The sequence below is a fragment of the Cupressus sempervirens genome, chromosome 9, assembly GCF_028749045.1.
Source record: "Cupressus sempervirens isolate cs-2001-9-10 chromosome 9, ASM2874904v1, whole genome shotgun sequence".
Taxonomy (NCBI): domain Eukaryota; kingdom Viridiplantae; phylum Streptophyta; class Pinopsida; order Cupressales; family Cupressaceae; genus Cupressus; species Cupressus sempervirens.
The window spans coordinates 44,769,098-44,792,002 of NC_143126.1; positions in this window are offsets into that span (position 1 = coordinate 44,769,098).

Sequence of the window (22,905 nt, forward strand, 5' to 3'; positions counted from 1 at the left end):
GGTTTCAATGACAAGTCATTACTACACATTTCCTCCAATTCCTAATGAATCTCTAAATCACCTATACTTTCAATCTTGCAATGAATATATCCTCTTATATCCTCGATGTGACGAACATTTTTTGGAACTTGCAAAAATGCTCCAATAGGTTCATCAAGTAAAGAAACAAATGGGTGTTTCTTGAAATTGTACCTAAGTCTATTGCTTACATTAAAGACTTCTTGTCTTGACATTCTCAAAAGATTGTGTTCAACAATTCAAAAAATACACCAATTTCATGTATTAGGGTTTCCAACAACTTCACATAATTTTAGGCCTCTTTAATTCTTCAAATCTTGCTTCAATCTCACACTCAGACTTTGCATAAGAAAATGATGTATGCAAATCAATTTGCATCCTTTAAATCTTCCACAATCTATACTTCACATTAAATGCATGTTTGCCACTAGTTTAGTGTACTATCTCTATGCAACAAAGATGTTAATCTTCTTACATATCCTTATCTTGATCTTATTAGGCAATGCACACTTCACTGTAGACTTCTCTCAATGTCTACTACATACTATCAACTACACAACCTTTGATACTTACTCTAACATCAGTTATCAATAACTGATACTTTGTTTCACTGAGAATGCTTAATTTTGGTAAGAGGAGTCATAAACAATAAGTGACATCTTCTATAAATATATCATAGCTTTCTAGTTCCTTTTCTTTTATAAATAATTCATTTAATTCATTTCTTTGCTCCTTCATATCATTTCTTCTATTGTTCCTTCTATAATTCTGATTCCTATTTAGTTATGTTCTATCCATTCTGCAAAACTTCATTGTGCGTCCAAAGTTATTGCACAATTGGCATATAGGTATATTTCTTTTCTGTTCATTTAGCTGGTCATCAGGTGCTCTGTAATTCCTTGCAATGTGTCCAAGATTGTTGCATTTGTAGCAAACAATTTATCTTCTTTCTCCACTTTCATTACTATGAGATCTTCTTCTATTTCTTGGATGGTTAGTGTTCCTATATATCCTGCTATTTGCATTATTACTATCAAATTTTTTTTTTTTACAATCTACTGCATAATGACCATATCTATGACAATTATGACAATAAAACTTTGAAATAGGTTTGAAGGACTTATCTTTGCAATAAACTTTTGTGCCTTCAGGTTCATCACACCAGGCATAAGATTCCTTTCTTTGGTTGTCCATATCATGATTATATTCTTTATCTTTCTCAGAATGAGTGACATTCTCTTTGTCCTTAGATGTATCATCTACCTTACTTAGATCTTTATTGTCTTTCAGCGTATCAGATTCTTTTCTCTCAATAGATTTCTTGGTGGATTGACCAAGAAAGAATTCAAGTCCAATTTTTTCATAACTGGGTCTTTGTGCACATATTTGTTTTTCAATCTTATCACTGCTGGTATATAATTTCTCAAGTTGTTTGGTTTGTACCAACTCACCTTTCACAATGGCATTGTATTTTTCTAATTCTGCATACTCTATCTTAATAGATTCCAATTCAGATGTTACCTTGCTTAACTAAGATCTCAGATCTACATTTTCAGAGTCATTCTTACTTCCATTTTTCTTAAGACTCAACTTAAGTTCAACTATCTTTAACTCATGTTTTAGGATCTCATTTTCTTTCTTTAGATCTTCAATATCATCATCATTGGTTTGCTTACTAGATTCTTTTTGCTTCAGGTCATCTATTTTGTCCTTTAATTCACCAATGTAGGCTTTTGCATCCTTGTATCTATCTTTAAGGCCATCTTTTTCATCAGTATGGAGATCAATCTATTCAACTGCTTCTTCAAGATTCTTCTTCAACTATTTTATATCCATGGGGATCTTATTCAAGTTGTTAAGCCTCTTTTGAATAACCAAGCTCTGATACCAATTGTTAGAAATAGATAATACTGAGAGGGGGGGGGGGGGTGAATCAATATTTTCAATCTTTTTGCCCACAATTGGATATTATTAATTACATTACCACATGCATAAGAAAGTAAACCAATAATGCTGAATAGTATAAACAACCATACAAAAAGAGAGATCATAACACCATATTTTGTTAACCAGGGAAAGCCTGGCCAAGGGAAAACCCCAGTGGGGATGAAACCCACTAGATGATTCACTATTAAAAGAATCCAGTTAAGGATATTGACCCTATTAGGATTCTAAGGAGAATGTATAGTGTCTTGAGTCCCTGTTAGGAGACTAGGCCTTGTTAGAAGCCTCAACCAATACTGAGATACTTGCTATGCTTCACAAATCTTCTGATTGACAATTCTTCATACAAGGGAGACTTCACACATATCAATTTGCATCATATCTCACATAACAATGATTTGCATCATATGCCATAATATCACATTCACTTGTTACTCTTATTTCACAAGATCATATCAAGTTCACAATCACAAATTATATCTTTCTCACTTCTTCACTACACACCAACTTCACATATGAAGTTCTTTACTTATACCAAAAATATTGGTAAATTCTTCCTTAGTCAGCTCACATAACATCATTAGAGTTAGCTCATTAAGAAATGGTAATTCAAAATAATAAATCAAGTCATTTAAGACATTTTGTTGATATGCTCTGTTCTACGTTGCATCATTATTGCATTACAAATTCTTTCATAACTTGGACTCGGTTGATTGTACAAACGTGCACATTGGTATATGTCATTAGTATGATGTCATGCATCTCTAGTTAATTGTGCAAGAAAATATTCCAATGAAATATTTCACTATCATCAAATCTGTCATGCTGCTATGATGCTATCTAATACTTAGACAATTTTCCTTCACCAATGAACATGACTAATCTGCAAAACAAATATGTTACCATAAATGACAACCATGTTACTTACCTTATTTGATTGATTGGACATATTGCCAACAATCACAAACTTTTACCTTGTCCACTTTTAGAGGATATACATTCAAAGGTTCTATCCCCTTCTTTAGCACATCTGAAATAATTACCACAAAATCCACCTCTAGAATAAGAATTACCTCTTCCTTGGTAAGAACTAGTACCTCCTTGGTAAGAATCACCACCTTTCCTCTTGGTCTAGCCTTTTTCATCATTCTTCCATTCATATTTACCACCTTGCCACTCTGGAATCTACCACCTCTACCTTTTTATCTTTGTTCATGCTTATTTTTCAAGATCTCTTCAACTTTCAAGGCATATTGGCATGCTTCTTCCATCACTTTCCAATTTCACAAAACTTATCTCATCTTAAATTCTAGATCTCAACCCATTTATGTACCTTGCAATTTTCCCAACATCATCATCTACATGTCTAGATTTGACGTCCAATCTCGAGAATAATATACTCCTTCACAATTGTCTCTTTGTCTCAAATTTTACATTTTTCTCAAAAAGCTAACTTGGTAATTAGCAGGAAGGAATCTGTCCTTCACTTTGTTTACCATCTTCACCCATGTTTTGATCTTCTCATTTCCTCTCTTTTGTCTATTAGTTTGCAAATGCTCCAACCATAGTCAGACATGATATTTCAACATTATAACTGCATCCTATTATCAGGAGTTCTTTCATACTCAAATAACTTCTCCATTTTAGAGATCCAATCCAACACAACATTGGTGTCCAATTTATCGTCACAAGGAATAACTTCTACAACAGGCTTTGAATTTTTCCTAGACAATACTCTCAACAATCTTGCCTCATCTTGATCTTCTTTAGGTTTTGGATTAGGGTTTGGTGCTATTGCTTCATCTTCACTTACATCATCAAGATGTGCTCCTCTCCTCTAGGCTATCTCCACAACATCTAATCTTGCTACAATTTGTCTTAATGTATTCAATATTACATTGTCAGTATTTCCTCTACCTCAAGCTGTCTTTACAAATTAGGTTCATGCAAGATTGTAACCCTCTGCAAGTTGTAGGTCAAATCCTCAAATCTACTACCCCACAACCAAATTCACTTAGGGTTCTACACAATCCAATCTCCACAAAGATGAACCTTATGCTCTAATGCCACCTAATTCAGGAAAGGATGAAAGAAATATGGCCATAGGCACACCTAGCTATTCAAGCCACCTGCATAGAGTCAACATAGCATAAATCACAATTTAAACAACTCAGGAGATAGAGGAAGAAAATGTCTTCATTCATATATTCATACAAACATTGATTACATGCCTAGTTGTAATGTTGTTTACGACCACATATATATCAAATTCAATTACAATCTTTAATGATCAAATTTTTCATTTGGCTTCCTCTCTCAACATCTACCCCTAAGACTCTAACCAAGGTCTTCTTAAATATATATTCATGACCACAAGTTTTCCTATAGCAAATACAACTAAATAAAATCTCATATTAAATGCTAGGCTAAGCCACAACTCTGCTCACAACAAATATCTAATGATAAATTAAATGCAAAGGTCAACCTCAATAGGAAACTGCACACAAACAACTCAAAAACAAAGAATCCATGAAATAATGACACTTGGCATCCAAATGAACTCAGAAATCACAAGAACTTTGTATCCAAAGGATGACTTAAGAACCAAAGAATACTCTACAACAAAGGATGACTCAACAAACAAAGAACTCTCGGCAACCAAATACACTTGGTAGTAATTGTGAACTTGGCAACCAAAGACACTTGGTAGCAATGTGAACTCGCCATCAACCAGGAAGATCAACATCCACTAAATTCTCAAAAAAAACTAAGAATTTGGCAATACAAGACATTGCAACTCAATAGAAACTAAGAAACTAAGAACATGCAAGATATTAATGAAACCCAGGATGCTCTTGCATCACACAAGCACCCAATCCTCAAAATCAAAACCAACACCATTACTATCATAGTTGGGCCAAAACTGCTTGTCCAAAGGTAGTCCTGAGTATACACCCATTTGGAGGAGCCCCTTGATATCATTTTTCAAAAATTGGCCAAAGAAAATCTTATTCGTTATCCACAGACACAACCATTGGATCACAATCAATCAAGGACATCCTAGTATAAAGAAAGCAATTTTATCAAATTTCACCATGTTAAAGGGCATCCCACCCTCAAGTGTATGCAACACAAAGACTATGTACAAGATCTCATCGACCAAAAGGATATTATAGTGGGGGCACAAGCATCTTTGAATGCAGGGTTATTAATCTACCAAAATGCATTTCCCCACACAACAAAAACACAGGCAAGGCCCTTGTAAATAATACCACCACCAACAACACCAACAAATGGAGTAATGTTCACACCAAATAAGGTGATAACCATGATAAGTCACATAACTATACATCGACATCTTTAGACTATGGTAATTTGATCAACTGTATATCTTAGATAGAGCTTTCTATGTATGTGAATAATATCAAAGGCCCAAATAACCAATGTGCAGTCACCACAAGAAGGACTTTACTCAACATCATAGGGCCATCTATGCCTACCCCATTAAGACCATTGTATAATATCATGGAACACCTTGGGAACATTCCATCACAAATCTCTATATTAGATCTTCTATGCAGTAGTCCACTTTATAGAGAAATCTTTGATATTTCCCTTCATGAGTCTCATGCCACTACTGATATCAATACCACATAATTTTGAAACTTGGTTGTCCATCTCTTTACATCATGCACATTGTCCTTCAAAAGTTCTGACATCTGAACTGTTGAGTTAGATCATATCCTTCCACTCTACATAGTCGTCATGGTTTGTAATTTTGTTATCAAAAGGGTCATGATAGATAATGGATCAACCTTAAATCTATGTACATTAAATTTCATCAAACAAGAAGGATACACTGAGGAAAATATCATAAATGAATTCATCACTATCAAAGCCTATGACAACTTGGAGCGAACCATTGAAGGAACCATCTTGTTGCCCATCAGAGTTGGCCCTACTACTCAAGAAACAATATGTCATGTAGTTGATCTTAACATACCCTTCAACATCCTCCTTGGCTAAACATGTATTCATGCTATGAATGTTGTCCCCTCCACTTATCATCAGTGTGTAAAATATTTGCATCATGGCACTAAGATAACCATCCACCAATCTTGAACCCTTTGCTTATTGTAATGCAGTCAAAGCCTCATATGGTAACCAATGCCCTAGAATCAAGATTGGAAACACCATGACTATCTCCTCTAGTACTTTCTATGATCTAGACACCATTTAAGCCTCCAATATTTCTATGGTTAAGATCAACTACCAAGGTTGTGGAGAATACAATCTTTCAGATTCCTTTGTTTTTAGTGCTCTACCTTTTGGCCCACATACCCAGGGGCAACTAACCTATCTAGGGCCAAAGCTAGATGCAACTCCCTAGCTCAAAAAAATTGAGCCCACCATATTTTTTGCCAACGGGATCCTCAATGCAGAGGAAACAACCCTTGATATTAGTACATGGTTATATGAAGACCCACCTCAAAAAGGTGAAGAGTTCCTTGACTACTTCAAACAAAAATATCCACACTCACATCACCTTGCTATCGAACAGTGGGACTATCAAGGAGGTGGCCTAAGACATGAAGAATTAGGCATTAGAGAACCTATATAAGCTTACAAAGAAGAGAAGAAGAAAGGTTTAGGCTATGGACTTCCCATAACTAGGGGCACTACTAAGGATGATCATGCCTTTTTAAACATCCAAAACAACCTTGCAGAAGTTGAAGACATACCTAAGAAATTTGAATAGAAAGCTTACGACGATATTTTTCTTGACAAACTTATCTTAGGAGCCTTTATGCTTTGTGAACTACCCATCAACCTCACAGACCTCCCCCTTTGTCCATCCTAAACTCATTTATTAGGGCCAACCAAATGTTACCCATGTCGATGAGTTTTGTATGGAGCATGCACTCCTCAAATTTAATGGAGCTAAAGTACCACTCAAAAAGCCACCACTGCAATCAACTTACATCTACAAATTGGACCCAAAAGGTTACTTTGGAGAGGATGAAATCTCTAATTGAAAAAATTATCAAAAGAAAGAAAAAACAAAAACAAAAAAACAAAGGCATCCCTTGGTGAAAAATCTTCTAGAGCACCATCGGATTATTCAAAAAATGAAATAAAAATAAAGGATGTATCCAATGGTGAAAACCTCTCCAAGGCACTTGAGGATGGAGATTTCATCCTTCCCCCACAAGATCTCAAGCCTGTAGTATAATCAATCTTGATAGAGGACACCAAACCAGTGAACATAATTTTAATAGAAACCTTGACGATCACATACATTGCAACATCCTTACCACCAGAACAAGAAGATCTTCTCATTGAGATATTTCAGGAAAATATTGGTTGATTTACATGATCTTATCAAGACATGCCAAGACTAGATCCTCAATAAGTGGTACACCATGTGGTTGTAGATCCAAAGGTCAAATGAATCAAGCAAAAATTTTGAAAGGCATCCCAAGGTCTCTCTACTAGTTAGAAAAGATGCTAGATGTGAAGATCATGCACTCAATTGATTATTCAAATTCGATCCATAACATGGTACTGGTCACCAAGCTTTTTGGTGATATCAAAATTTGCACCAATTTCAAGGACCTCAATAATGCTTGTCCCAAAGATGATTTCCCTTTACCAAATATAGACATGATTGTCAACCTCATAGTAGGCCACAAGCTATTATCTCTCATGGATGGTTTCTCCAGGTATAATTAGATAAACATAGCAATAGAGGACTAAAAAAAGACAATGTTCACCATCCCTTGGGGAACCTTTTGTTATAACATGATGTTATTTGGGTTAAAGGACATAAGGGCAAACTATCAGTGAGCTATGACGGTCATCTTTCATTACCTCATTCATAAAACCCTTGATGATTATGTGGATGACATCTTGGTCAAGTCTTGTAATGCCCTCAATCACCTATCTCACCTCGAAGAAGTGTTTGATAAATTATCCAAGTATCATCTCATTCTCAACCCCAAGAAGTGTGTGTTCAATGTCACATCTAGCAAGCACTTAGGTTTTTTTTTATCAAGGCATGATGTTGAGATTGACCCTCAAAAGGTCAAAGCCATCATAGATATACCTCCCAAAATATTGTGACAACTTCAGTCCTACCACAAAAAGTTGCAATCAGTTAGAAGATTCATCTCACAACTAGTAGATAAATACCAACCATTTACACATTTTCTCAAAAAGGATTAGAGTTTCAGATGGGATCCTATATGTCAGTGCAACTTTGAGAAGATCAAAAAATACTTGGCCAACCCGCTTATCTTGGTTTCGCTAGTTGCTAGGAGACGATCAATATTGTATATAATAGCTACCCCAATAGCATTAGGTGTGCTTCTAGCCCAACTTAATCACAAAGGGAAAGAAAGAGCTATCTACTACATCAGCCGCACTCTAGTTAGCTATGAGCTTAATTACACATTTATGAAAAAATCTTGTTTAGCTATGTTTTTTGCCACTTAGAAGCTCCACAATTACATGTTGGGTCATACTATGCAACTCATCTCCAAGATCGATCCTTTTAAATACATGTTATCATACACAATACTCACAGGCCACCTAGAAATATAAGTCATGCTTCTTAGTGAATTTGACATCCAATATGTCGATAGAAAGGCAATCAAAGGACAAGCTATCACATATCACTTGACTGATGCACCCTTAGTCAATGATCACCCTCTAGTTATGGAGTTTCCAGATGGACATCTTTGCATGATAGAAGAACAATCATCATGGAAGCTATACTTTGATGAATCTTATACTTCCCATGGCTTCAGAGTAGGAATATTGTTGGTAACCCCTCAAGGTGTCTACATCCCTAACTCTTTCAAACTTCAACTCTAGTGCACAAATAACATTTCAAAGTATGAAGCTCTTATTGCAAGGCTCAAGATAGTAGTTGAATGGAACATCATAGAGCTACAAGTCTTTGAAGACTCACGACTAATTATCAAGAAAATCTTTGATGAGTACTAAACAAAGGATGAAAAACTCCAACCTCAGAAAGAGTTGGTTGATCAGTTAAAGCAATATTTCACTAAGATTCAATTCACATAGGTGCCAAGGTTGCAAAATATGGCTCCAGATGCCATGGCCACTATTGGTTCACTCTTAGAGATCCCTTGGGAAGTTACATAGTATGAGCTCTTAGTCAAGCACTTACACAAGCCCACATATGAAAATGATGAATTAATGCAAGTATGTGTCTTGGTTAGTTCCCAATCCCTTGGTACCACAAAATTCATGCTTATCTAAAAAATGGTATCATATCTCCTCATCTCACATGAAGCCAATGCTAAAACCTCATTCCTAGAGCATCAAGCTACACTATCATAGCTAACACCCTATATCATAAAGTTTATCATGATACTATCTCTCAGTGTTTAGACCAAAATGAGGCTGTAATGACTCTCAAAGAGATACACGATGGACTTTATGGTGCTCACACAAGCAATATAATCATAGCTAGATAGATAATCAGAGTTGGATACTATTGGGCTACTATTGAACATGATTGTTGTGACTTTGTCAAAAGGTGCCTACCTTGTCAGAAACATGCAAATTTAATATGAGCTCCTGCTCAAGATCTTTAACCCATTGCACTGCCATGGCCTTTTTCATGCTAGAGGTTTGACCTTGTTGGTGTTATTGCACCTATATCTTTAGAAGGCCACAAATGGATAATCATTGAAATAGATTATTTCACCAAGTGGGTGGAAGTAATCCCACTTGTCACTGACACAAGAGTTCAAGTATCTAAATTCATCCTCTATCACATTATATGCCTCTTTGATATCCTTGCTACTATTTTTATAGACCATGGAGGTAACTTTAAAAACCTTAATATGGAAGAGTTGTGCACCTCCCTCCACATTCATCATCATTTTTCCACCTCGTACTTTCCATAGGGTAACAATCAAGCTGAGGCAACTAACAAAACCCTACTCAAAATCTTCAAGAAAGTTATCAATGACTCCAACCATGATTGGCATCTATAAATCAACCTAACCTTATGGGCTTACCACACCTCATTCGACACATCCACAAGCACAACTCCATACTCCCTAGTCTATAGTGTCGAAATAGTCCTTCCTATTGAGGTTGAACTCTCATCCTTGTGCATCTCTTTACGAGGAAAAATATCAAATGAGGATTACAAAGTAGCCAAACTCATATAGCTAGATCTACTTGATGAAAAAATGTGACAGGCCTACGACCACTTCACAGTTTACCAGAGTCAACTCAAGCACAATTTCGACAAGAAAGTTCACCCACAAAAATTTCAAGTAGGTGACATAATCCTCAAAGAAAATATGTAAGTCTAGATAGATCAAGAAAATAAGGACAAGTTTGATCCCACATGGCTTGGTCCATTTGTTGTCACAACATCTTTTGATTTAGGAGCATATCAGCTATCAACACTTGAAGTTGAAACATTGAATGATCCCACCGACATCATTCACCTCAAAAAGTTCTATGCCTAGGCTCCTTAGTATATCCTACTAATACTAGAAAAAGAAACAAAAAATCACAAATATCTAGAAAAGAAAAAGGAAATAGTAAAGAAAAATAAATGTCCAATGGTGAAAACTTGACAATTCAAGCACCTTCGATAGGTACCTTGGTGAAAACCTAGCAATAGCTGCCATGCATACTTAGCCTTCCCATTATCTAGTAATGATCTACATCCACCCACCATCTCTCCTAGCATCTCATCATCCATCTCCCCATCTTCCCAAGGTGTTCCAACAATCCCATCACCGTACTATCACTATTACTATCCCCATCTTTGAGCTTGAAAATCATATCAAAGTAGTGTATTATATCATGGTACTTCTCACCTATATCATATCCATGTACCTTATCACATGTATCATATCACATGTATCCTATCTCTTGTATCATATCCATGTATCATACCCTTGTATCATAACTTAGTGTACCATATCTTGTTCATGCTATCTCCTCATTCTGAGTTTTTTCACATTGTACTGTATTAGATCATGTGTTCTATCTCCTCATCTTGAGCTTTTTTCGTTGTAAATAAAAACCACTAACCCATCATACTAAGTGTTGCATTACTCTGATCTTTTTGTAAAGTGATTCTTGTAAATGTCTTGGTCAATATATCATACTTTCAATCCTTTCTTGTCTGGTCTCCTTGTACATACCCCATTTTCTCTTTCAAGTCAGTTTGTATCTAGTCACCAACCATGTTTCTCGTCAAAATATCCTTTTTTGAACCCTCTGGCAAGATTCCTTGTCAGCAAAGAGTTGTCCTCAAAAGTTATGTTTTCCAAAATTCATCATAATCCCAAATACTACCGATAGGTCCTTATAGGATGCATCCTTCCTCATGTCTGATCTTGGTATATCAGTATCTAGTCTTATCGATATCTTTAGCAAAAGGTTAATTTTTGTGGATTTATTCTTTTCTTTCAATATTAGATTTCAAACATTGGTTCTTATAGGTATATTTTCCAAGAAATTTGGTTGTTCCCTCCTCAAGATCACCATGATCTTCTATATCATGGTGTGCTGCAAATGGAGAAATTTTAGAGCAAGGTCTTGATTGGGTCTTTTTTAATTTGTCAGTCAGTTGGCTATGACCCTTGCATGTTCCAAACATATGATCATAAATGATCCCATGATGCATTTGGGAAATATTATTTTCTTGTGGATTACCCAGTATCATTTCCACTCTATTTCCTCTAGGATTCATGTGTGATGCTAGGGAAATCCTTGTGTGTTTGTTTTGCATCAGTCCTATATAATATTGGTGAATAGGCATTGATGTTCTTGGTAACCTTGGCATATCCCTAGTATTCCTATATCAGACTAAGTGCTCAAACTACATGGTGGTCCTTCTTTACAAAGCACCCCACCTCAAGCTTCAAGAAAAATGCCATGTCCCCACTACCTTTATTTTCATGAAAGAGATCTATCCCATTTCACCTTACCAAATTAGTCTTACTAATCCTACAAAACCCTATCTTATCATACACATCAGTCCTACCATTCCTACAAGCTATTATCTTATCATATATGTTTGTCCTACTCATCTTACCATTCCTACCCCTAAAGAATCCAAAGTTCTTGTTTTTCCTACCCCCACCCTCCCCTCCAATTGCCTCAACTCTAGTTGTAGCCTCCCCAGCTCTATCTCAACTCTATCTAGTTGTACCTAAGTCATCCTTATCCCTTTGCAATTAGTCTCACTCATCTTTGAGCTAGTCTCTGTCTTGGTGGGTATCCCAAAGCAACTAGCTTATAGCATCATTTGTGTCCTATAAGGAGGCATATTTACTTACCAATCCACCATCCTCCCCTCTAGTTGATCCTCCTCCTCCTCCTCCTCCTCCTCCATCTGACCCTTGGGCCCCCTCTTCTCCCTCCTATTGTGGCCTATCCAACTGTGGCCTCTTCACATCCTGCCAACCTTCCTCCTACCCCATCTCCTCCTCCTATCCCTCCCTTTGTCTCCTCTATAGTGCCTCACCCTACACCACATCCTCCATCCACCTCATACCCCCCTCCTTGCCACTTAGGAAAACTCCCCTACCACCACCGCTACCCTCTGCATGGGCCTAGACACTAAAACTAGTCATTTTAGCCTTGTGTTGACCCAAAATCTATTGGTCCATCAAACCAATCCAAATCCTATCGTACCATGTCATGCCAGACCTAAAAAATCCCCTTTCTCTATAGCGGTGGCCCAAAAAGGGTCATTGATTCCCTAGTAACTCACTGATACTAAATTGGATCTCCTAGGACATCCTATAGCCAATTGAATTGCCACAACACCTTATATGGCTGATACTGCTTGACAATGTAATCCCATTGCCCAAAAATGAAGCATGGTGAGACAATATATGATAGTTGTTGCCTCTCCTCTGCCTACAGCCCGAGACCTATGTATGGTCTATAGGTCACCACCCTAATCTCATCTATCTAGACTTGCATGTAGTCCACCTCCTCTATGTGGTGATATGTTAATGGATCTCCCCAACTATACATAACAGGCTCCTCTGGCTACCTATCCCTCTTTTTGACTAGTCTAAACACGACAATGTGCTCCCATGCCTACACCTGTAACAAGGTCAGTAGGCCCACACTCCTCCCTTGGTGGCATCGTGTGCCCTGATATAAAATTTGATGTAAGTCAATGTACAACTTCACAAGCATCAATGAGCCCCATGTAGCAAGGACTCCCTCATCCATGATCCAAATGATCATCGAAATCAAGGCCAATGTCACTCCTGTACCGCTAGTGTCTGGTGTAATGTACCCTGACAGTAATCCACACACATAAAAATAAATTCAACTATTTGGCACCACTCGATCCAAGTGCTCATCTAATGTGAACTGTACCCCAAGCCCCACCAATCTTCACAAAAAGAGACTCCTCTCACTACCATCATAGGTGTGCCTCACATTGACACATTAAAGATCCTATAAACATCCTCTAAGGTGACAATCATCTTTCTTGTAAGAAGATGAAACATCCTAGTCTCGTTGTGCCATTGCTCACACAACACCATCACCATCACCATATATGTCTATGTATGGGGCAACCTCACTAGATGCCCCACCCTAATCGTGCCAATTCTTGCCCAGTTGGCTAGTTTAAACTACTCACTACACGTAGCACAATAACATGTCATTCCTGTGACACCAATGTACTACATCCACAAAAACTAGAAAACCCATGTCAGTTCATTTTTCCACTAAGCCCCTTCCTCTTATGTTTCATGATCCCCCTTTACCCATCTAGATCACCCTATGACCATATTCCCACAAGTAGGTATGCGTTCCTATGACCCTTCCTTGTCCCTGCATTCCCACAGCCATAGATTATAGTGGGAACACATCTCGCATTTTACCCCCAGTCAAACCTTACCATCATTCCCACATTAAATTTTCTCTAACCATCCCTCAAACCCTACAGGATGACATTGCAACTAATGGGAACACTTTCTCACTGCCAAAACTACTATCCCTTGGAAACTATAAATCAGATTTGCTTTCTTGCAAAACATGCTTAAGCCCTACATTTTATCCTTTATCCTTGACCCTTTTGTGGGATTGCGTTCTTGCTAATATCTAAACTAGTCCCACTGGACCCCTACCTATGGGAATGTAATTTTGATATTTTGAGAATGTTATAAAGTAAAAATACAAAATTGACAAAGAAAAGTTTTAGTGCCCACCGAACGGTCTAGTGTCCATCGTGTTTGCACACATTGTACCACATTCACCCAATGCTCTGGTCCTCCCTATGCAACCATCATGTCATCTAATCTAGAGCTCACAAATGACAATATCCTACTATGAACATGAGAGTAGTTACTCATTTCTGGTCCTCCTGGACCCTCTTATAGGCCTCCTGTGGTGCCCTACTTCTGTTCCTTCCACCTTTGGTGACCCCTATCACCCCGACCTTATTTTTTTACAATTTCATTATCATTTAAACTCTCTTTTAGTTCATGTGTGTCCTCTTTCTCACCTCGACTTGTTGATCCTTTTCAAGAAGTCATTGAACGTTGTCTTCTCTCCCTATTGCCTTCTTGAGGGGGCATAACACAATCCAATCTCTCATCTTTCTATTCAAGACTGAGGCAAATTTGTTGCTTTAAAAATGTTCTTTGTGTTGTCTATCTTCAAACTTCTTTGAAATAGTATTGTTCCAACACTATGTCAAAGAGGGGCAAAATGTAGGCACATAAATTTGATTATATCATTAAGTAATCTTATTTAGTCATCTCTTAGGACATTATTGATTAAATATTTAATGTTTAATTAATTAATCGTCATCCCCTAGTTAATTAATTAATTAAAATAACTATAGTCTAATTGATAAAATTAAATGACAAACCAAAGTCTAATTATCAATTAAATCCCTATTCTTCTATTAAATTAAATAATCACACTATACCTATTTAATTTGATCCTAAAATCCTCGTTGATTTAATAAATCATTTAAAAGAAAATCCCCAACCTCTAACTATTCCTAAATCCCTACCATTATCCTAATCTAACCCATTCACCCATGCGAACCTTACTTGGCTAGCTAATTAACTTATCTCATTAACGCTAGCCCACTTGCATCCTAATCCCCTCCTAAGCTAAGCCTAATCCCCTTCCTAAATATATGCACTACTTTAACCAAAGGTTAAGACTTGCTAACCCAAACCAAAATCAAACTCCCATCCCATCCTTCTTGCATCCCTATTCAAAGCATTAATGACTCTTTAAATCCTCTTACATCTCTCTTCTACACTTCTTCTCCCTCATAGCTCCTTTTGACCACCCACTTTGACCCTCCTCTCTCATCCAATCCCCTTTTTGACACTCGTCACAAGGATATGAATTTGAGAAATCACAATCCACAAGCTCCCCTTTCCTTGCATCTTAGCCCTCCCTCATCCTTAATCCATTCTTGCATTTGAGCCATCCATCTCATCACCCCTTGGCCTATAAATTGGAACCTTCTCCTCTCACAATTATCATCAACTTTCATGCAAACTTGTAATGCCCCTTTGAAGAACACATTACTGAATCACACCATTACAATGTAGGAATTCCCACACACAATGTGTTTTACCCTTTTGAAAGCTCTTGTTTGTCTTGAAGCTTGAGCATATCTGAGCACACATCTAATGATAATTATGGACATATCTAAGCATCAAGGCGGCACTTGGGGAGCTTACCATACTTGGTTTTCATTCCTCTTCTATGTCTCCTTTGCCGCCTCATACATTTGTCGTATTATTTTAGTTTGTGAATGTTAGACTAATTTTAATGTTCTTTACACATTGGGATATTATTGCATACACTTAACGTATCAGGATCTATAAAACTTTTAACTTTTTCAAACAAATCAAAGACATTCACCATTTACCCATCTCATATCTAGATCACTAAACATATAACTATTATGATGTAATAGATCTAAGTATGCATCACATTCATAAATATGAAAGTAAATATACACACATAACACTTTTGGTTACCCATAAACCCTCCAAGGTGGAGGTAAAATTGGTGTGGGGATTATACCCACGAATCTTCACTATAACTACAATATGTATATGTGAAAATGTGGCCTATGCTAACACACACACTTCAACACGATCATTGCATGCGGATTCATCTCGGAATGAACATTGGATTGTTCATCCGAAATTTGCCCTGCAAAGCGACCTGTTGCCTTCTATCTAAAGGGATTTTTCCTGTTAATATCCTCAAAATCAAGGTGCAGGCAACCAGACCCTCTAAGAATGAAGGATTTGACAATGAAATTAAGCTAAGAATGAGTATCCAGATTAATCTAAAATGAAAGATGCAATGTAATCTAAGAACAAATAAAGAAAACTAGATTAAGCATATGCATGATTAAACTAAAATGAGATTAAACTAAGAGTGAGAATGTATGCAAGAAATGTAAGTAAATATGAGCATGAATTTCAGCAGTAATTTGATGCAAATTCTCCAAATTCATCCCCCAAAATGAGGAGATGAGGGTCTCTTAAATAGACTCTCCTAGAATCTATCAACGGTTGAGAGCGATTCAGATCAACGGTCAGGATTGAAGATGAGGTTCAGTCATAAAGGGAGATTCCCAAATTAAAGGGAGTTAACAGACTTAATTTGAGTAAAATAAGGAGTTAACTATTTTAATTTGAGTAGAAAAAGGAGTTAACTGATTTAACTCATTTTTGATCAATAGTGAACTGGAAATTTCCCTTTTTTGAACTGAAGAGAGATTTTGTTGAGATATTTAATTTAATAAAATGGGATATGCTCTCATAATTACTTTTTCTATTTAATTAAATAATCTTTAATTAATTAGAGCCACTTTTGTTTAATTAAATAACTTTATTTAATTAATTAGGAATGGCTTCCCATTTAATTAAATAACTTTGTTTAATTATTTAGAAGTAAGTACTCCATTTAATTAAATAATTTCTTTTAATTAATTAGAAATACATTTCTCATTTAATTAAATAATTACATTTAATTAATTAAAATAGGCGTATTTATTAAATTAAATAAATTTAATTCCATAGTACATTAGCCTTAGGATATAACTTAATTTAATTAAAGTATAAATACTTAATAATTAAATTAAATATTAATCAATAGGTTTAATGTGACTAATATGAGTAAATACTATAGGAATTAAATAATAAGTATGATGAATGTAGATTTAAGTTTTCTGCATCTGACAATTAAGTCAAGTAGCGAATAGCAGAATGAGAATTGCCTATTAGAATAGGACTTTAAGATTGATCAGAAATAGACTAGAATTGGTTGAGATGGCAATGAGCCAATTTTGGGGTATTACACAATAAAGTATGCCTATTGAGGCTACAATGTTTGATCACTTTTGGTGATCTTCCCTATGAGGGATCTGCCCTATTAGGAGCTTACAAGACTTATTTGGTCTACCTTGATTAAAGGATTTTAACTTACAACTAAGTAAGCATTCTATTAGGAGATTTCAATAGGCCTATTAGGACCACCTGGTTAAGATATTTTCCTTGATACATTGGTTAGAATATTTCAAAACCTAATCCTTTGATCAATACTTTGTTGCTAGATTATGGACCTTCTCTTTCCAATCTTGATTTGATCTCCTTATCAGATAGATTATGTTCTACTCTTCACTACTCTGTTTGACTTCTCTATTTGATCTCTTTTTTCTATCACTTCATCTATACTCTCATCCTTATCCCATCCTTATGATTTAGAGTTTGTATCCCTCTTTAAATAAACAATTGATGAACCTTCTAGATCAACATCAACAATCTAGATTCATCTCTTTTTCCATTTAGTCCATTTAGTCCATTTTTCTAATTGGTTGATCACCTCACATAGAGATCAATGATCTTTGACATAACACATAATTACCATCTTAGTTGTCTCTATAATTCATAAATTAAGTGTAGAAGTCATCCAAAAATGGTTTACATAAGTGTGTGTGCCATCACTAACACATATGTCAAAACTAGTTAACTTGACACTTAAATATCCTAGCACCTAGTTCATACTAATATTCATGTTGTCCCTTAGCTTCTAAATGATCAGCAGTAATGATGTCACTTGGCATAAACTATCTCTTCTTTGTTCGGCATCAAATGACTTCTAATATGCTTGACATATACTATCAGTCAGTAAAAAATGGAGTACTCAGTAACTGAACAAATACTTTGCTCAAACTGAAATGTGAACAAGTCTATCATGCATTGCTTGACCCGTATTGGATGGCTTGATCATAGTGATGATCGACCAACTTTTCTTAGGAAATGACTAAGTGTTTAACACTAATAGGCAACATGCCTTAGATATCAACAATAGGTATCTAATACAACAACATCCTTGGGTTTCTAGAAATCTTGCATCACCCATAAATATTTCCATTTAGTTTATTTGTTTCCTATTCCAATTGGTTTGTATCTTGTGTTCTAGGTAGATCATTATATTATGTAATCCTTATGGTGTGATATATACATAATGGATATTTTATGTCTAGCTCCACAACTCATTCATTTTGTTAAATTTGTGTGATTCAAATTATGATGGAGATTCACAACATGTGATGCTAATTGGTTCAATGTTCAATGTTGTAATACATGTGGTCAATCCTATTGTATGTTTGTACATCATGATGTATCTATTTCAATCTATTCTTAAGGATTTGGGTTCTATCCTACATGTTACAATGTATTTCCTTTATCTTGGAGATTGTTTCTTGGATAAGTCGACTTGTATCAGGAAATTTTATATATGAGTATGGTAGTAGTTATTGTTTATAGAGGGGAAAGAGAGAGGGACAGCAACAAGATCTTGGCTTGAAATTTTTGTGATGAGAAGATAAGATAAGATAAGATAATTTTATTAATGTCCAACAAAAGACCACAACATGGGTCTATGGGATTGGAAACTTACACGAAGAAGAAAGCAGACAAACTGAGCATTAAATGGTGTCCAAAAAAGAGAACAAGTACAACAAAAGGAGAAGAAAGTAGAAAACATCACGGAAAATATTAGGTATCTATCCTCATAGGGAAAAATTCCAACAAAGATTGATCTGTGTGGCTACCAGAGGCCCTATAATGAAGCTGAGTACTACAAGAGGAGTGTTGCTAGTGAAGAGATCCCTTGTAGGGTCTCACAGATCTAGAATGGCCCATGTGAGAGAAACTATATGGTCACTTCACACCCCAAGTTGGAGCTAAGGGTGAGAAGAAGGTCATAATAAGCTATGCCTAGGTCTAACTCCTGGGAAATGATAGATGTAAAGTATGGTCATGAAGTTGTAAGGACTCATAAAGATAGAGTGCAATGCAACGCTGATCGGTGTACCTAAAAAAATCTAAGAGGGACCTACAATCTCTAAATAGATGATAAAATCTCCCTCTAATCTCATAGTATATGGTGCATTTCAAAAGGAAATGGATCTCAAATTTAGCCTCTGCTAAGGTACAAAGTCTACATACCCAATCCTCTCTAGCAATATGGTGATTGACCTCCATCTGAAGTTTGTGTGAACCCATCCTGAAGGAGCCAAGGGAGATACATAGGGTGTATTTCCAATATCTATGTAAGTACTCAAGGCATACAATAATCTCATCCTGAATATCTAAGAAGTTCTCAAAGTTGAAAGCCATCTTCAAACATAGTTCCCCTAGAGGATCCACCCAAGTTTGTATGATATATTATTTGTAAATATCAATTCTGACATACCTATTCAACTCCTGCTGAGAGGGGAGTAGATGATAAGGAGCATCCAATGAGAATTGGTAGGGAGAGAGATGGTCAATATTGATCCCAAATGAACTCAGCAAGATAGTAGCTTGAGCATATTGACATCGAGCTCTAGTGGCTAGATCGAAGTCACAATAGCAACTAAGGAGTAGTAGGCTAAGAGAGGGTATCTATGTTGGCTTTTAGCTAAGTCTACAAAGCCATGAAGATGGTGAAGAAACCAGATTAGGTCAAAAATGGTTGCAATCCTAAATGGGTGAGCTCCAAGCTCAGCCAAAATAATACTGTGGGGGGTAGATCTATGACATTTGATAATCCAACAGAGGAGTAGAGTCTAGGTATACTCAATCATGGCCCAATTTGAGTCTAAAAGAGAAGGACCCCAAAGCAATGAACCATAGAGTAGTGTGGGTCCTACTAAGGAATCTAGGAGGGATAGCTTAGACGATGTGTCCTAAAAGTGGTGTTTGAAGTACTATCTCTCAAGAATGGAAAGGGAACCCAACCCTTTACTGATCTAAGGCTAAATGGCTAATCTCAAGTTGAAATAATATTTGGAAAAATTAACCCCAAGGTATGTGTAAGATGATGTAATCTCAACTTCTTGACATTGGAAGTGAAAATGGAGATGTGAGGCCTTCAAACCATTGAAGACATAACAAAAGTCTTCTCAAGGTTCATGACCAGCTGTCTCATGTCGCAAAACGATGCAAGTCTATCCAAAAGCCTCTGAAGACTCTTAAGAGAAGAGGAAAGAAGAACTACATCATCAGCAAAGAGAAGGATGAAGATCAATACCTATTGTAGATGTCAACCATCATCTAAAAGGGAGGAGTCACTGAGAAAAGCCTCAAGCTCATCAATGTAGATCCCAAACAAGATGGGCGAGAGGGGGCATCCTTGCTTCACCCCAATGGTGCTCTGGATAGGGTTGGAGAGGCCCTTTGTGGACCTAAGTCTACCAATTAGTGTCTCATATAACCTCATGATAGTTGTCAGTAAGATCTTAGAAATACAAATATCTCTTAGTCTTTGAAAAAGAGCCACTCTAGGGATGGAATCAAAAGCCTTACGAAAATCCACAAAATAGTAGTAGACTTTCTTCGAGTGGTGTCCAGCCTCCTTGATAATAACCCATAGTGTATAGATATGATCCATGGTTTGGTAGTCTTCCCTGAATCTTACTAGTGATAAGAAGAGGAATATATCTGATCGTGATAAGAATCATGTGCTAAATTTATAATCTGTACTTGTAGGCTAACTTGATGATAATTGAAGTTCTATATTCTTATATTTTGAATTCTACAATTTCTTTGTATTTCCATTTCCACTATGGAATTTCTAGATACAAGGTTAGACATCTCCTTTGGACATTTCTCTACCCTCGACTGTGTTAGGGATCATCACAATTGGTATTAGATCTTTGATCTTGCCTTCATGTGGAGTAAATAAAAACAATAGATATAATAATATGTATATAATTTTTATACTTCGTGCATTATTTGCATCTTCATATATTAATACATATTTTTATATATTTTCAAGTATAATAACCATTTGCAATTCTAATTTTCATTGATCCATAGTAACTAGGGTGCAACCAAATATATACATATATTAGAAAAGATAAGTCAATTCCATATAATTCAGAATATATGCTTCTTTGAATGGACTTTATGTATACTCTTCAAATGTGTATATACTTATGTGTGTCTCACAATGTCTAAAATTCCTGCATGTTTACTCGATGATGACATTCCTCTTGCATGATTAACACTTTCTTCATGTATTACATGTATGACATATATTTATGCTTTATTAATACTTGATGACTTACATGTTCTATGGTGTATTTCAGTGTATCATTTCTGTTGGAAATTTTTTCAACACTCCCCTTGGGATTCGTGAAAAGGGATTAACCACCTCCTATGCACTATAATTTGAGTGGTTGTATAAGGCATTGATGGACCGGTCTTTTGGTGCAATGGCAACCCCACTCTAATAATTGGCATCATAGCATCAGGTTCTTGATGAGAAAGTTTAACAACTTTGGGAGGTAGATGACGAGTCACTTCAAAAAAGATAGTCCTAAGTTTGATGGGGTGAACAATGAAAATTGGAAAGAAAAGAAAAAGACTCATCTGCTATGTATGATCCAGGATGTTGGCTTCTAACAAAGAACAATAAAGATATTGTAAACGAAAGGAAGCTTGAAGAATGCAACGAAGTAGAAAGATATTTGTTTATGTGCAATATGTGAGCCATAGAAGCCTAACTAATAGCTCTCCCTAAGAATGAATACAGTTAGGTAAAGTCATGAGAAGCATCTCATAAGATTTGAAAAGCTTTAGAATCTACTTTTGAATGAGATAAACATACAAAAAGAATAAGATTACAAAAATGGACATGTCTATCTCAAGATGCTAAAATGTTGGAAGAAGAATCTATGAGAAGCTATGTCAGTATAATATCTAAGATTTTTGCATGAATCAAATTTTGCAATGGATCTGAGGAAGAAGATGAGGTTTTTTTGGAAGATTCTAAAAAATTTGACACCACCATTTAAACACGTAGCATAGATGATTGCACTATTAATACCATTTACTGAAAATTTTACCACAAAAACTTTGCTTGGAAGATTAGGAGCAACATAAGAAAGTTTAAGATAGTTTGAAGAATTGACAAGAGTGGAAATAACTTTTAGTGCCTTAAGTGTTCATCCATGCTTATCCAAAAGTGCAAGCACACATGAAGATTTTGCTAGCAGCAATAGAACTAGATCTGAAGAAGACATAAAGATTAAAGAAGGTATAGTCTTGCTTGTCAGAAGAGAACCAAATGGTAAGAATTTTTTTAAATGTTGGACTTGTAATGAATTTGGTCATTATGCATCTAAGTGTCATAAAAGAGAGAAAAAGTATAAAAGAAATTTCAAGCCTAAAAGACCTAGAGATTCTTTGTATGCTAATGAAGATGACAAATATGAAGAACGATCTTAGAGTGAAAATTATGATGAGTTAGGATTTGTAGTCATAAAGGAAGATGATCTTGATAAATAAATTAGAGAAGAAAAATCTTTAGTTTCTCAAGTTGAAAATAAGTTTGACTAGATTATAAACAATGGTTTTTCACATCATATGG